We start from the raw sequence: 16,134 nt of genomic DNA on the forward strand, positions 1-16,134 counted from the left end.
ACCAGCATATACAATCTTAAACACTAACCTTAATATATGGCAAACCCACACATGTAGATTATGACCACTAATATTCAATGCAGCACCCAAAATTCCAAATGTAAAGTTAATTTCAGACAATATTAACAGGCTCAATGTGTTACTATATTTTCATAGCTTTTAGAACAAAATAGAAGACCATGTTGTACCAAAGAACATTATAAACATCTTCCCAAATTCAAAAATACGATCAGACAAGTCCTCTTTATAAAATAATACAAAGCATACTCGCAATAAATGCCTCTATAAATCAAGGACAGTATAACAAATATTCAAAACATCTTATTCAATGTCCTTACTTATTTGAGAATGTCAAAACAGAATCAAACAGTTGTTCCTGTAACAATTAGGCATTAGCCCATCAATATTCCTGCATATTCAAAAGCCCCAAAACAGAAATCTTTCCCGTTTTATGATATTATACACAAGAAACAACATATTTGTTGAACTTCCAAAATTCGCTAAAAAAAGTGATGACCAGTATGCCTAGAGTTAAATATACAAGGTCACTGGTAACCATTAAATGTTCACAAACGTGAAAAAGCCACATCTGCCATCTTCCCTGACGCCAAGCTGTGAATAAACCATGAAGACGAATCACAATTGAAGGAAAGGTTCCCGAGTAACATCCAGGGACTCAGATTAACCAAACAGTCCCAAAGTCACTAATAGACTATATCTTTAATATCAAGGTTGAACCTACAAACAAATTTATTAAACTTCCCAGATTTGTCAAAAAAAAGTTCACCAGCAAACCTGGAATTAAATATACAAAGTCACTGGTAACCATTTAATGTTCACAAATGTGAAAAACCATGTCCGCCATATTCCGTGACAGCAAACTGTTAGATCCAACGATGAGTGCAAAAATACTATACACACATAGATGTCATCCCAACATATGAGTTGTCTTTGAGATCCACCAACATAATGAAACCACAGGTCCGATGCAAATAGTACCAATAGTCCCAAACACAAACCCAGTTTCTGAAAAAAATATAAGTTCTCTCGACTAGTAAGCCAATAACAGAAACCTTACTGTCATGCTTGCGATCCATTGACGTAAACTATATACATATCGATGTCATCTAACTGAGAAATAGTAAACTTGAGAACCTACAGTAGAGCATCAGAGGAAGAAGCTACAATGAGCCGATTGTCCAGGTAGGGAGAGACTTAAACTCCTCTCATACTGAAAAAGGCAATGACAGAAGCAAGGCATTTGCTGAATATCCTTGGGATAGTAGAGAGGACAAAGGGCAAAGCAGAGAACTGAAAAGGCAAGGAAGAAACAGAGAAAGGTAAAATTTTCCTGAAAAGGGGATGGATGGGGATGTAAAGGTAGGGATCCTTGAGATCCAGGAAGGCCTGGGGACAGAAGAAGGGTAAATAAAGTCTGAATGGAGAACATCTAGGAGGAGGGAGGGAACTTTGAGAAAGGTGTTGAGCTGGAAAAGATCCAGAATTGTCCTCCAAGTGCCCTCCTTTCTGGGAATCAAAAACAGTTTTGGAATAAAACCCCTCCCTACCTGGGTAGGGGGCACAGCTTGAATGGTGTAATGGAAAGTACAGTTGTGTACCTACCATAAATGTAGATGTTCGAGTGTATTCACTGTTGTAGTCATTACACTTGGGTTATCCAGCTGGCAGGCTACCCACAGTCAGCCTGAATTCCAAAGTCCTGGTCTGGCGTCGGTTGCTGTCGCCTCTTCCCTGATGTCAGTGCGCCAGGGGTATAAAAGATGCAGCCGACACCATTTTCTTCAGTTTTTCTTGCCCCAGATGTCAGGTGCCCCCAAAAGTAGGCTAAAAATTCTGCTCATAAAAAAACATGCAGTAACATAAACATTACTTTCATCTACAAGCAAATACACCACATAGGTTGTATAGAACAGAAAAGTACAGATAAGTCTCAGCAATGAAAGGGGGATGGAGGGAGGGTAATCTGGACTGCAACAGTGAATACACTCGAACATCTAAATTTATGGTAGGTACACAACTGCACTATGTTCACCATGTTTCACTGTTGCAGTCATTACACTTGGGTTGAATCCCAAAGCTGAGGTTGGGTGGCTGGGCCTAGATAGAATTAGGAGTGGCTATGAGACCCTGCAGAACTGCAGTGGCGAAGCCTGCTCTGTATTTAGAGTAAAGAGGTAAGTGGTAGTGCTTTGTAAAAGTGTGCACTGAAGTCCAAGTTGCAGCCTCCAAAATGTCCTTGGTTGGTACTCCTCTGAGGAAGGCTGCTGAAGTGACTGCTGCTCTGGTTAAATGTGGCCTAATGCCCTTAGGCACAGATTTGCCATGTTGTGAATAGCAGAAACAAATGCAGTGGCCTATCCATTTTGAAATAGTCTGCTTTGAAATAGCTTTTCCTTGCAATCCTGCAGCATATGCCACTAAGAGCTGCTCAGTCTTTCTGAAGGGTTTAATTTTGTTCAAGTAGAAGCGTAGCTGTCTGTGTATGTCCAAAGAATGCAGAAGTCTCTCCCCCTTATTCTGTGGGTTTGGATAAAAGGTAGGCAAATGAATGGTTTGGTTAAGAGCCACACTGGACACTACCTTAGGCATAAATGTTGGGTTTGTCCTTAGAGAAACCCTGTCCGGATGGAAAATAATAAAAGGTTCCACAGCCATTAGTGCCTGTAACTCTGAGACTCTTCTTGCAGAGGTTATTGCTAGGAGCAGAGCTGTTTTTCATGATAAGTATTTTATGTCAGCTGTAGTGGCTGGCTCAAAAGGAGGCAGTGTGAGCTTTTCCAAGACAAAATTGAGGTCCCATGCAGGTGTTGGAGCTCTCCTTGGAGGTCTTATGTTTTTGGCCCCTCTGAGTTACTGCCTTAATAGTGGACGTGAAAAAATAGGTGGATCAATACTGTAATGAGCTGAAATGGCAGAGGCAAGGATCTTAATTGATGAGAAGTATAGGCCTTTGTCCAGCATCTCAGTTAGGTATTGTAGAATCTGAGGGATATTTGGTACAAGCGTGTCCATTCCTTGTGCCTGGTTCCAAGCCCAGAATCTCTTCCATTTTTCTGTATAAGATTTTCTGGTACTGGGCCTCCTGGCATTCAAAATAACATCCATAACTGCTTTAGAGAGAGGTGAGTACTGAATGTTTACATTATCAACCATGCAGCCAGATTTAGGGTTCTGAGTTGGCTGTGCAGATCTGATTGTTTTGTTGGGTCAGCAAATGAGGAATTTGGGGTAATGTCCAGGCTGGGCCTTGAGACAAGCTCTTTAGGATTGGGTACCAGTGCTGGCGTGGCCAGTCTGGGGCAATCAGTATCATTTTTGGCTTCTCTTGTCTGACCTTTAGGAGTACCTTGGGGAGGAGAGGCAGTGGAGGAAAGGCATATACTGTAAGGGTTTTCCAGCTGAATGATAGGGCATCCACTTTCCATGCTTGTTTGTGATAAGTCCTTGTGCAGAATCTCTGTAGTTGGCAGTTGTGTGGGGAGGCAAATAGATCTATGTCTGGGCATCCCCATTTCCTTGTTATCATTGCTGAAGATTTGAGGATCTAGCTTCCACTTGTGAGGACCCTTGAGATTTCTGCTTAGTTCGTCTGCCAGAGTATTTGTCTTTCCTGGCAGGAATTGTGCTTGCAGGTGTACTTGATGAGTCAATGCTGTGTTCCACAAAGTCATGGCTTGTTTGCAGAGGGGGTAGGAATGTGTGCCTCCCTGCTTGTTTATGTACCACATGACTGTAGTATTGTCCGTCTTTACCTGCAGTTGTTCTGGATGAAGTAGATCCTTGAAGGCTGTCAGGGCATTCGGAACAGCTAGCATCTCTTTTTGATTGATATGAAGATGCATTTGGCTTGCTGGCCATGCTCCCTGAATACATTTTCCTGCCATGTGGGCCCCCCCAGGCATAATCTGATGAATCTGTTGTTAGTGTCTGCCTGGCCATGGGTAGAGTGAATGGCTGTCCCTTGCTGTGGTGACAGGCCTGTGCCCACCATCGAAACTCCTGTTGCAGGCAGGGAATGAGGGTAATTAATGTTTCCAGGCTGTGGCAATGTTGAGTCCAAACCCTTTTTAGATACCATTGTAGTTTCCTAATATGCAGTCTTGCATATGGAATTAGTAGAATGCAGGATGCGATGAAGCCCAAAGCCTGCAGAATCTTTCTTGCAGATAACTGGGTCTTTGTTGCCAACATTTCGAAGAAGTCTGTTGCCTTTGTTTGTCTGGCATGAGATAAGCCATCTGGGCAGTTGTGTTTAAGCTTGCACCCAGGAATATTATCTCTTGAGAGGGTACTAGTTTTTATTTCTTTTTGTTTACTGTGTACCCTAGGCAAATTAGTTATCTTTGTACAAATGCCAGATACCTCAGTAGAATGTCTTTGTTCTCTGTTTGAATACGGCAGACGTCCAAGTAAGGGTATATTTGAATTCCCCTTTGTCTGCAGAAAGCAATTACTGGTGCCAGGCATTTTGTGAAGACCCTGGGTGCAGTAGATAAGCCAAAGGGCAGTGCAGAGAATTGGTAGTGCATTGATCCAGCTATGAATCTGAGGTATCGTCTGCAAGATTGTCTGATTGGGACATGCAGGTATGCCTCTTTTAGGTCCAAAGTTACAAGCCAAGCCTTCTTGCCCAGCATGGCCAGAAGCTGCTGCAGAGTCAACATTTTTAATTTTGGAACGTCCAGAAACATGTTCAGAATAGACAGGTCCAGTATTGGTCTCCAGGCTTTGTCCTTTCTGGGTACCAGGAATAGTCTTGAGTAAAATCCTTGCCCCTGCTCTTGCTGTGGTACTCGCTGAATGGCCCTCATGTCCATGAGGGATGTAACTTGCTTTTGTGCCTCTGCCCATTGATTTTGTGGCAGGTCTGGCATACCTTTTGCCTTTGGCAGGGTGTGAAAGTGGAACCTGTAGCCCTGGGACACTATATTCAAGACCCATTTGTCCTGGGTGATTATATGCCAATTTTGTGAAAGAAGGTGCTAGTTTTCCCCCTAAGGGGGCTGCCAGAAGATAATTGCTTGGTAATGGCAGAGGAAAGTCATTGGGACTGTTTTCTATATGGCTGTAATTTGTCTTCTCTGCTTTTGGAGGTATGAGTACCCCATTGTTTAGGCCAGTATGAGCCTTGGGGCTGGGATCTGCCTCTAGGGCATCTGTATCTGCCTCTTTGTGGCCTGTCTGACACTGGAAAGGACCAATTCTTTGAAAGCCAGTTCCTGCTAAATCTGGGTGGTTGTACCTGTAAGAAATCCTTAACTGTCTGCATAGATTTCGCCTTCTCCTCCATTTTCTTCAACACCTCTTCTGCCTTAACACCAAACAAAGTATCATGCTGTAAAGGAGCATCCAATAATTTTGCTTTAACATGATCAGGCAGATTTTGTTCCTTTAACCAAGCATGTCTTCTAATGACAGCACCCGTAACAGCGGCCCTGCAAGAGGCCTGCAGTGAATCAAAACCACATTGCAAAGTATGCTTTCCCACTTGTTCAGCTGCATGCAATAAATCCTGCATTTCCTTGTTATCTGGACATCCAGAATTTGTCAACATTTTCTGTTTTAGCAGGGACATTAAATATTACTGATATTTAAGCATATGAAACTGACAATTTAAAGCCCTTAAAGCCAAGGTAGCAGAAGTGTAAACTTTTTTCCCCCATCTGTCCAGTGCCCTAGAATCCCTATCATAGGGGACAGGGTTTTTCGCAGTGGAAGTTTTGACCCCTTTGGGACCCTGAGATATAGTTTCTGGGTCAGCAGCAGGGTTTTTATATAGAAACGTGTGGGAATCTGGAACCCTGCATTATCTGTCTGGCTTAACCGGTGCAGGGGGTAAAGAGTCAGGAGACAGGCTGGACTCTGAAAATACATCATCTACTATGTCTAGAACAGGTGGAATAGCAAGAGGCCTGTGCTGAGGTAGTAAAAGAAAGTCTCTGAGCCTTTTCTTAGATTCTGAGTAATCTTGGCTCTCCCAGTGAAAGTGCTCCCTCATGGTGTAAAGGGTTTCCCCAAAAGAATAATCCTCAGAAGGAGAGGCTGAAGGAATAGACTCTTCAGCATCAGAATCCTCATAGGGAGGGAGGAAGGGAGTATCCCTGCTCAGAAGAGGAGTCAGAGGAAATGGAAACCTGATCTGAAGATTCATATTCTGTCTCTTGCCTTGGCCTCTTATCAGGAGGGGGATGGGAACCCCTGATCAAAGTAATTAGGTCTTCGGCCATTTTAAGCATCTGTTTTTTAGGCATAGAAGTCTGTGCAGGAGAATGCTGTACTTGTTTCTTTGTCTTTAGAGCTGCTTTAGTCTTTGCCTTTGAAGCTGAGGTTGGCTTAACATATAACTGTGTAGGTCTGAAAACACGCTCAGAAGTCTATGCCTGCTCAGCGGCTCCGGACCCATCTGAGGGAATAGTTTCCGAGTGTCCAATACCTTGAGTATCCAGAGGCCTAGTCAGCTCCATGTGGGAATCAGAAGCAGCCTGTGGCTCTGAGGTAGCGGGCATCAGGGGCTGCTAAAGTGCCTCACTGAGAACTGACAACTGGCCTAGCGGAGGCCTCGTCGTCAGTTTTGGACCTCAGATGCCTGTCCTTTTCCGTTTCCTTGCACTTTTTATAAACTCCGGTCATCGGTTGGTCTGACGGCATTATATAATTAAATCTTCGGCTAAAGTAATGAAAGGCAAAATCGTACCAACGCTTAAGAGTGTGTTGGTTAAATCTAGCACAAAAGCGACAGCTAGCAACGTCGTGGTCAGGGCCTAGGCAAGGAATACAGTAAGAATGAAAATCCTTATGAGGCATTTGCTTCCCACAAGAAATACAATTGTTAACTTTTTCTGACATCGGTCTGAAGCAAGAAAAAAGTTTCCCCAACGGGGTACTTAGCTTTAATGAAGACTTCGGATCTGAAATTCGGATTTGAAAATCTCAGGAGTCGGCCGACTGGCACTTCTTGCGAACTGCTTTTGCTTCGGGCACCACATGGCAAGAAAGACTGAAGAAAATGGCATCAGCTGCATCTTTTATACCCTTGGCGCACTGACGTCAGGGAAGAGGCGATAGCAACCAATGCCAGACCAGGACTTTGGAATTCAGGCCGACTGTGGGTAGCCTGCCAGCAGGATAACCCAAGTGTAATGACTGCAACAGTGAAACACGATGAACATCAAAAGAGAATGGAGCACCTATGGGAAAAGAGAAATTGTTCCCAAAGAGGTTGAGAGATGCCCATAAATGGAGGAAAAGATTCCCAAACAATGAAATACACCTGGCGGATAATGGACAGAATCCAAGAGTCTGTTTTGATCTTTAACCAATTTGCAAGAGACAGGGAAAGACTGAGGGATAAGAGTACCTGGCTGAGGGGAAAGTAGAAACAAATTGTCAATGGAACCCAGCTTACCCTGAAAAGCAGATTTCTGTGAAGTAGGTGTTGAGAAGAATTAACAGAAGCCATACTTCAAGAACCCTTTTTCCAATTAGGCAGAGGGAGAGACTGCCTACAAACAAAAGCAGATTTGGAGGGATAATTCTTCCAAAACTTAGGAATAGGAGAAACAAAGCAAGGCTTTATCCTTACCTTGGAGAGATTTGAAAAGTTCAACAGTAGCAGCAAAAAGATTTTTATTATCCAAATGGGCATCCAACAGTTTAGCCTTAATGTCAACAGGCAAATACTGAAGATGAAGCCAAAAGTAACGCCTCATAACAGAACCAAAGGCAGCAGCCCTGGAGGCGGCATCAGCTGCATTGTAGCTGCATTTGATAGAGTGGTGAGCAACCTTAGAGTTAGAGCCTAACAGGGAAAAGGCAGAAGCCTTCACTCAGAGTCAGGAAGATCAAAAAACACTTTAGAAACCTGAGAAAGGAGGGCCAAAACATACCTGATCATATGAGTTTGGTAGCTGATAGTGTGAAAGGATAAACTGGCAGCAGTGTAAACCTTTTTGTCCAGCCTCTCCGTAACCCTACTATCCTTACCTGAAGTGAGCAACTTGGAAGAGGGAAACAGGTTGGAAGGCGTGTCTGAAAAGACAGACACTACAGAAGAGTCAGCAGAATGGCATTTACACATTTACATTCGTCGGACACCTTGTAAAATCTATCAGGTTTCCTGGGTGCCAGGGATTGAGAATCGAGGCCACAGAAGCTGCTGAAATGGTATCCAGGAGGGCAGCTAGAACAGGCGGAACAGCTGATGGCTTTGGAGACTCCATCTGGAGGAGCCCATAAAATGTTTTTTGATTGTCAGAGACTTGAGAACAATCTCACTTAGAAAAACTCCATCGTGCGGGCAACAATATCCTCAAAGGACAGTTCCTACAAAGGGTAATCTGGACTAAAAGAATCCGCTTCCTTTGAACCATAGTCCAAGGGGGAAGGAACTTAAGAATAAGCCAGAGACTCTTCCCCAGAATCCAGATCCTCACCTGAAGAATCCAGTTCCCCTGGGTCTTTTAGGAGGAGTGGAAGACCAGGGAGAAGCAGGCACAGACACCACTTGAGGAGGCTTTAAAAACATTAAAATATTAACTAACCCTGAGTAAAACCCTGACATTCAATTTGTTAACTGCAGGGAAAATATGCTTAGTTTTATGTTTCTTCTTCTATGAGATGTCTGCATGAAACAGCCTCAGAAGGTCAGCCCCCAGGCAACATTCAGTAAGCACAGTCAGGATTTCCTTTCTGACTAAGATCTGCGGAATCCCCCTTGGCTCCTTGGATATAATCAGCTGAGCTTTTGCCTCACTGTCAGGAGCAGATATTTGTAAAGTCCCTGAGGATGTGCAAGAAGTTGAATCCATGCTGGCTTCTAATGGGGTTGCAGCACAGGAATCCAAGGCAACTACTGGACAATCATCTGGGCATTCACTAGCTTTGAGAGAGATCTCCAGAGGAGGCTGGGCATCAGCTGTATCAGACCAAATTTTTTTGGCTTTTTTCTTGCCAGATGGCTGACCCTCAGGATGGGAAGATTCTGCCATAGCACCTTCAGCCAACAGCTTAAGACACTGGCTTCTGAGGTAAATAGATAAAGCAGAGAGATGACTGCACAGGGTCTTAGGGACAAAAGTCTGGCAGAAAGAACACTGCATATGGTTGTGGGAAGCACCCAAACAGAAAAGATACTGGTCGTGATGTTTTTTATGAGGAATCTGCCTCCCACACTTACAGTTTCCCTTTCCGGATGACATGAACCCAACAGCACCAAATAAAAGAGAAAAATAAGAAAAAAAAAAACAATAGGGCAATTATCTGAAACATGGCTTGGTAACAATGCCATTCAGACTGACGGCAAAGTTGTTCTGTGTGTGTGTGTGTGTGTGTGTGTGTGTGTGTGTGTGTGTGTGTGTGTGTGTGTGTGTGTGTGTGTGTTCGTACATCCCCTTTATGCCCGACACCTCGTGCGGCAGCATACGCGTGATGTACAACACCTGTGAATATTAAAGGCTTTGGTATACTGGCTGGACATTAGGCTGTCCTTACCAAAAGATCCTTTATGTTATGAATACTGCAACAGTGATATGGTAGGACATCAGTAAACTAACTGACCTACATTGCAGTCTTGCTATGAATAAATATGATCTTGCCATAATCACTAAAACTTTGTGTAGTACCAATATTCCACTAGTTCTAAAGCATAATCAACATAATTCCCAGCAGAACACAACCTGTAGGGGGAAGTCCACTCAATATACATCAGCAATATATACCCCTCTGTGACAATTTTTTATACATGTTTATTAACATCACACACAGCATAGTGACATGAGAACACATTCAGTTTATAAAAGAGAAAGTAAACAATTATATTTTTATTTGTGCACATTATACACGTCTTTTGTCTAAATTTTTCAATTTAACATTACATATATTGCTCAAATACAGCACTCACTGAAATATCACTCCTCTTGACCATTATTCTGTATGTATTCTTCCCAGAGATACGATTTATGTCCAAGTAGTTTACTCCTTCCCTTTTCTAATTATTCCACCTCCTGTTCTTTTAACTCCCTTACAAAATTCAATAATTTTGTTGCATTTGGTTTCGTTTTTGTTTTCCATTTCCTAGTAATTGCCTTTTTAGCAGTCAAAAGCATTAAACTTAGTAGGGCCTTATTCTGTCTAAGAAATCATATCCCAGCTCAAAAGGATCATTTTGTAAATTAGAATAATTTGTTCCCCCAGCATATCTGACAAAATACTCAGTACAGAATTTTTAAAATGTATCAAATCGTTAAATTCCAACGTACTCCTCTCTGCCAGCTGAGCCAGCACCATCACCTTGTGTATTGCACCTGCAAACATATTCCTATTTCTATAAGGCACAGAGACAAAAGTACACAATGTGAGACAGTCAATTCTATTTTCTTATGTTCTCAGTCGCATGTGCAAGTCCAATTAGATGGGTTCACCATCTAATGCCTGCATTATGAAGTGGTAAGAGGTCAAACATTTTGGCAGCATGGTGAGCTTGGGCACCAAATCAGAGAAGACTAGGTGCTTTACATATCGAACCAACTTCACTTGAGGAAGATGAGAGGTTAGACCTCAAACAGGAGCTTTGTGGTTATATCTCTAATGTGGCATATTTAGTCTGAAGGTAAGGTGAATGTGAGAGAACTCATTTAATACGGCACTACTCTGCCACTGTTAGGAGAAGCTAATCATCAAACTGCAGAAATGGAAAGCACATCAAAGTGAAAACTGCAGATCAGAAATGGCTGGATGATTTTTGCCAAATGACAGAATCCTGAGGGAATGCTAAGCCAGCTTCAAGTGGTTCAACTAGATAAGACAGAGAGAGACATGGAAAAAAAAACATAACTCGGGGAAACAAAGACTAAGCCTGGGATCATGTCAAAAGGTACTCAGGCAATACAGAGAAGTAAGCAGGGGAAGTGGAGTAGTGTTTTGTTTAAGGAGGAAGTCTGTCTGACTGTAGGAGGAAGGGGATATATAACAGTGAAGGTGACAGCAGGCTGAGAAAGATGGCAGTAGAACCTCGTCAGTGGCAGCATGCTAACTAAATGGTGCAAAACGCCAGAAGTCTTAACCTCAAGACGCACGCACTCGAAGCTCTCCTCAGTATGGAGAACATCGATATCTGTGCAGTGACAGAAACCTGGTTTAAGGCTCCAGAGAGCACCCCAGCACTACCAGGCTATACCTCATATCATGCTTTTCGGCCTCAAAACCCGGACCGAACCACAAAAGGAGGGGGAGTTTCCATATTTATCAAGGATATCCACACCTCCAGGTTAGTGGCATTGCACGAAGTATCTGAAACCATCCATGTGCAACTAACAGTGGGCAAGACTGCTTTTCAGTTTATAGCATCCTACAGACCACCCTCTCAAAGTCAGGAATCCCACTCGACTTTCCTGAAAACATTGGAGAACATGAAGATCTCTCCGAACACCATTATATTGGGCGACTTCAACTATCCAAACATTGACTGGGAGCACTACTCAAGCCCCAGCACCTTAGCCCAAAGGTTCCTGGAAATTATAAACTCAAATGCTATGGAACAACTAGTCACCACTCCCACAAGAGGGGACAACATACTAGACCTGATCATTACCAACATGGGGACTCTATGCTCCACACCAGAAGTATATCCCTCACTGGTAAGATCAGACCATAAATTAATTTCACTGGATGTCCACATCCCGACCCCACCCCCAGCCCAGAAAACCACAGTGAAAAACTTCTCAAAAGCAAACTTCTCACTTCTCAAAACTGAAGTGGAATCCTTCAAGGCCCCAGGGCCAGTGGAAACTACGGCCCAAACTGCAGAATCCTATATAAACGCATTCTACGGACATCTCCACGAATGCATGAATCATGCTATCCCAAACAAAACCAAGACCCAATCATCCAAAGGCAGGCGTCCAGTCTGGTGAACGCCTGCCATAAATAAACTGTACAACAGAAGGAGGAAGCTACTACATGATAGAGCAAAATCCCTAATAGGGAAGGCATCTCTGATCAGTACCAGCAAAAAATTACGATCCCTCATAAAATCCTCCAAGGCCAGCTTCGAGAGAAAAATTGCACAGGACACCAAAGACAATCATAAGGCTTTTTTCAGTTATGTTAGAAACCTGGGATGCAACTCCCAGACTTGTTCTGAGTTGATTCTAAACGACAAAAAATACACTGAACCCACAGACATCGCCAATATCCTGGCAGACAGGTTCAGTGCAAACTTCTCCACCCCCCCCCAAAAGAGCAAGTATCTATCCCAGCAGAGGGCTGCCTCCCAAACATCTCTGATGCTCAGGTGAAGGCTGCCCTCTCCAAAGCAAAAAACACTGCTTCCATGGGACCAGATGGCGTCTCAGGTTGCGTCCTACATGAACTCCAAGAGGAACTAATCCCTCAAATAAAACAGCTATACAATCTCAGCCTCACTACAGGATATGTGCCCACAGAATGGCGTACAGCAACAGTGGTCCCACTCCACAAAGGTGGAGCCTCTATGGACCCTGGAAACTATCGCCCCATAAGCCTGACTAGCTTAGTCTGCAAGGCTATGGAGAGGATCATCATGGAGCTCATAAACAAAGACATTGGGGACCTACAGACACTAGATCCTATCCAGTTCGGCTTTGTTACGGGCAGATCCTGCATTTTGAACCTGGTTGACTTCTTCGAAACAGTCACCAAAGCCATAGATGAAGGGAAGGTAGTCCACACAGCCTATCTGGACCTTGCAAAGGCATTTGACACAATACCCCACTCGGGCATCATAGATAAGCTATCCAGCTTAAATATAAACCCCTATGTCACAAGATGGGTCGCAAACTGGCTCAAAGACAGAACCCACAGAGTGAGAGTTGCTGAAGCCATGTCAGACTCGAAACCGGTCACAAGTGGCGTCCCACAGGGTTCTGTCCTGGGACCACTCTTGTTCGGTATATACTTTTCCGAGGTACAGGCAAGCGTGGGAGGACTATGGCTCACCAAGTTCGCAGACGACTGCAAACTGGGCGCCATAATCAACTCTCCAGCTGACACAAACATCCTTCAAAAAGGTCTCACAGAGACAGATAACTGGTGCCAGTGCCATGGTTTAAAGCTAAATGTCAAAAAATGTATAGTCATACCCTTTGGCAAAAACAATGTGCCCACAAATTACCACATAGGCGGATACCCATTAAGTACAGAGAAAGTTATTAGTGACCTGGGGACCCAAGTTGATAGCAATCTCTCCTTTGAAAACCACATTGCCAAAGTGGTTAGAAAGACCTTCTACATAGCCCACCTCATCACAAAGGGTTTCACATCTAGATCAAGAGAGGTAATTCGTGCCCCTTTATTCATCCCTCATCAGTCCCATCATAGAATACAATGTCCCTTTTGGGATGTACCTTACCCGACACCTGCAGCAATTAGAAAGACCCCAAAAGTATCTCACCAAGAGGATCAAGGGTCTAAAACAGATGCCATATGCTGCTCGGTTAAAAAAACTCCAGCTCTACTCAGTTGCATACCGCCTACTTCGAGGCGATCTATGCCTGACATACAAAGCTATGTCAAATCCAGAATTAATGGACATGCTCCACCTCAGTAAATCTAAATCCCTTAGAGCCACACGCTCGAGGGACTTGAACCTCAGCACAGAAATAAATAGAATTTGCTGGAGGGACAGGTTCATAACCCAGAGGCTCCCTTCACTGAATCTCTTCAAGAAGAATCTCGATAGGTGGATGGGGGATCGTAGGTTTGTTCCAGGGATTACTCCCGTGTCACTATTAGACAGAGGCGCAGTAAACTAAACCTTAAAAAGGGCACAGTATACTCAAATCAAGGGGTGGCGTAAGCCATACAGAATCGGGCTAGGCTTATAATTGCCTCAGGGCAGATAGCCTAGTATGAACCTATGAACCTAAGAATGTGACTCGAGGTTAAAAGATGGACTAAGGCAGTGAGAAAGCTGGTGATGAGAGTTTACAAGCAGACTTACTTGGGGAGAGGGAGTTGCACTGAGATAAATTGTAGATGTACAAAGAAATGCTCATTTAATAATACATTCAACCATGATATGGGCTGTAAACCAGAACATGACATGTAAAACATTATCTAAATGTGCATAGATGTGACCTGGACAAAAGGCCTGCGGCTAACCAAGTTTGCAGATAACTGTAAGTTGTGTGTTGTCATTGACTCCCCAAATTATGTTAACGCACTTCAACAGGGTTCACAGCAACAAATGACTGGTGCAAAAGTCAAATGCAAAAAAATGTATCGTACCATTCGGCAAAAACACAACCCCTACTGATTACCACATTAACAGCAACCCCCTAAGCACAAAACCTGTGGTGGGAGACCTGGGTACACAAGTTGACGACAATCTCACATTTGACCATCATGTAGCGGCATGGTCAGAAAGCCCTTTTACTTGGTTCACCTCATAAGTAAAGGGACTGCATCCAGAAAAAAGGAGGTTATTACCTCTCTATACTCCTCCCTCATTAGGTCAATAATGGAGTACAACTCCCCGTTTTGTATGTACCTCTCCAAACACCTGCACCAACTAGAAAAGCCACAGAAATACCTCACAAAGACAATCCTTGGCCTCCAACACCTGTCCTACATGGACAGGCTCATATCACTATCACTCTACTCTGTATCATACAGATTGCTCAGAGGTAATCTGTGTCTCGCCTGCAAGACATTCTCTGACCCTGCCCTACTAGAGATGGTCTATATACGCAAGTCTAACTCTTTGTGTATTACCCACTCAAAAGGCCTAAATCTAATATGTGACATTAACAAAACCTGCTGGAGAGACAGGTTTGTCTCCCAGAGGCTGCCCTGTCTCTGGAATAGACTCCCCACACATGTCAAACAAAGTACGTCTCTGACCCTCTTCAAGCGCTACTTTGATGGGTGGATGAGTAAGGGCCCCAGAGCCATTAGCCTAGTAATCTCCTATGATCTTATGATCCTAACAGATTCATATCCAAGAGATAATAATAATCAACACCCCTGCTGCTCTAAAGAAGATAATTAGGGATTCCTCCAGGCATCAGAACCTCTCAAACTTAGTTATGACCAATACAGTTGATATGGTACACTACAGTGGACAAGCCAGTTAGGGACAATAGCCAAGCTATATGTAGTACATGGTTCGAAACAGAAAATACAATAAAAGAATGACTATGGAGGTGTGGATTTACAGCCATGAAACTTTGGGAATCTAGAGGCTGTAACTGACGTAGAGGAAGGTGAGAGACATTTGAGAAAATTAAAATAAGATAAGCCAGTGGCACTAAATAAATGGGAAAAAGTTAAGAGAAATGGCATTCTTGGTTTATAAATAAGGTGAATGCCAGGTAAGTGACAAAGTTATATAAAACAGTGTGTTATACACAAGCAAAGAAGTGAGGGTGACAACACTAAGAAAGAAATGAAAGGAGGAGGACTACTGCAGAGGATTTAGGGCAGGTAAAATAAATTAAGGTGGGAAAAAGAAAATTATGATTGCTTTGGTACAGACTGTAAGACTAAGGTATGCAGAAGCTCAGGCCAGGTAGAGGTGCTCAATCATTACAATGACTTTGGCTTTACAGAGCAGCAGAAAGAGAAAATGTCACAGTGAGAAAGAACACAATTATGACTGTTGGTACAGAGTGAACAGAGTGAACACAAAGTAGCATTTCAAAAGGGCAGCATAAAGAACAAAGCAGACTAAGGAAAGACCAGAGGTTGTATTAAACAGAGCCATTCACATAGCTGTGCTACATGTCAGAATTATAACTGCTGCTAGAAAATATGAGAACCATGAGAGTGTGAATTCAAATAAGATGCCCAGTAAGTGAACAATTAACTAGTGGTCAGCAAGCTTGATGTTAGTCTTAAATGCTAACAAAAAAAAAAAAAAAAAACTCGGGAAATGCACTTAGATTTTCTGACAGCCAAAGCACCCAGGAACCATGCCAACAAATTCAATGAGAAGATGCTCCACCATGCTAACATAATCTGGTACTGTGACTAGGTTATGGTGGAGATGGAGAAAGCTGGCTAGTAAGCATAGTCTTCTTTGACTTTGGCAAACTGTTCAACTTAAATCTAGCAAAGAAAACTGCCAGGCAAGTCAAG

At 43.2% G+C, this 16,134-nt stretch overlaps 1 protein-coding gene across 2 annotated transcripts in view; it reads right to left on the reverse strand.

Moving 5' to 3' along the window:
* Positions 1-16,134, reverse strand: part of BABAM2 (BRISC and BRCA1 A complex member 2) — a 2,993,168-nt gene that overhangs the window by 1,438,837 nt on the left and 1,538,197 nt on the right. The gene's annotated exons all lie outside the window — the stretch shown is intronic.

Source organism: Protopterus annectens, chromosome 1.part1 (genome assembly GCF_019279795.1).
Source record: "Protopterus annectens isolate FY-2018-M chromosome 1.part1, PAN1.0, whole genome shotgun sequence".
In the NCBI taxonomy this organism is placed as follows: domain Eukaryota; kingdom Metazoa; phylum Chordata; order Ceratodontiformes; family Protopteridae; genus Protopterus; species Protopterus annectens.